Here is a 2222-nt window from a genome sequence, read left to right on the forward strand (position 1 = left end):
GTCCAATTATAGCATGTTATTCACATTTTTTATTCAACTGTATCAATCACTTATTCCCTTACGGGAATCGCAAAGCCAAATCAGATACGTAACGGATATGTGAAGATAGCTGATCAGGCTATCAACACCAGACGGATCCAACTGCCATCCCATACACCTGTTCCGGAACTCAGAGACTAGCTAGGTCTCTAACCTGCTGGACTAATCGGTTTGTAACGCGCGCAACCGAATTAGCCTCATACGCAACCTCAATAAGCCACTCTGGCCCCTATGTATCCCATATCTGATCGTTTTATCCAGTTTTTCAAAACACCAGTACCTATCTCATTTTATAAAAGATTCATTTAACAGCACACGTAAAACTGATTCACAAATCATTTTCATTCGAGATCGGTACCTTTCGAAGTTACTTTTCCCCAAAACAGGTTTGAAAACAATTATTTATAACTACAGGGGACACGTAACTTAAAACGTTTATGTTCCTGTACGAGAATAAAATAACAGTTTATTCATATGTACTAAACCATAAAAGAATGGTCAGGGGTACTTGTCTTGCAACGCTTTACAGAAACCCTAGGTAGCTTCTAAGCTGACTTCGGTCCTTGCAAGACTCGACTGGGATCTACAGAAGCAAAATAACCTAATTAGTTATATCGACATGCTTGATATCCTCAATCCTAGATAACCCAATCTGATAACCCGACTCGTATAATGTATATACATATAATCACGTAGTCCAAATCACAATAGGGTTAAACGTTTTATATCGCAAAGTACGTTTCTCGTATTTAAAAATATTTTTTAGAAAAATTTTGACAGCGACTCCTCTATTTATAAGCCTACCCGTCGAAACATAATCGACGCCAATCCCAACAAATCACAATTTACGTCACAATACAATTTTCACAATTAAACAATTAATTACGTACTAAACCAATCGCACGAACCATTTTATTTATTTATAAATTTTAGGACTCAGATAACGATCATCACCGTCCGCTCGTCGAAATTCATCGCGGACGGGGGTAAAATTTTCGGGGCACCCGCTTATTCGGGTTCCAACATAAAAATTTTGCCGATTATTTTTATAATTCATTCCCGCACAAATTATTTATTTCACGAAACCCAATAAATTAATGCCTGCAGAGAATAATTAAAATAATTAATTAAAAAATCCACAACACATGCGCACAAACATGCGCCACAACACAGACATCAATCGGAAAACACAGGGCGGCCGAAAAGCGGTCAAAACCAGGCGGCACAGGGAACACAGGGGAACAAGCACACAACAACACTCACACATACGCATATATATATACATACATACAACCAACAGGAACCACCAAGCTCACCAGAGAAAGAACGCGGCGGCGGCGAAACCGGAGTAACAGGGGAGAGAAACGGAACACAGGGAAGAAATGGAGAAACCGAAGGGAAAGAAAGAGAGATAAACGAGAGAGATTGGGGAAGAGAGCGAGAGAGAGAAGACAGAGGTCGAGGGAGAGAAATAATGAACAGGGGGTGGGGGGTATTTATTTTATATTTTAATTCATAAGAATTAGACACGTAACCTTTTGAGATAATTACGAAGATTCTAAAGCTCGGTTTGTCCCGCAACTAGATTTTAGTCAATAAATTTGCGGGCAAGAATAATCCGAAAAATTGCCAAACAAGTTTTAAAATTTTATAAATATCCCGAATTATAAAATATAATTTTCAAAATTTTTAAACTATTTTTAGAGCGCAACTTATACCCGCATTTAACGATTAAACGAAACATCGCGCAGGTGAATTTAATCCCAAAAATTTCCAAAATAATTTTAAAATTCTCATAATATTAAAAACTTAATAAAATATGAGTTTCATAATTTTTGAAAAATTCTGGAATTAAATACTTATTTTATAAATAAATGCAATCAGAAAATTATTTAAAGATAAATAATTAATGAGATATTGATTTCTCAATTTTATAAAATCCTAAAAATAATTATTGAAATTATAAAATTTTAAAAAAAATTAGAGATAATCCAAATATTTATGAAAATAAAATTGCAATAAAATCACTTTTACAAGTGAAACAAAATAATACAACTCAATAATTAATTACACAATTCAAACCCTATACACCAATAAATCACACATATATAATAAAGAACAACACACATCTGTCAAAACTAATTCACATATTTTATTTAATTAATTATTCAACAATTACACTT

This window comes from Apium graveolens, chromosome 4 (assembly GCF_009905375.1).
Source record: "Apium graveolens cultivar Ventura chromosome 4, ASM990537v1, whole genome shotgun sequence".
NCBI lineage: Eukaryota > Viridiplantae > Streptophyta > Magnoliopsida > Apiales > Apiaceae > Apium > Apium graveolens.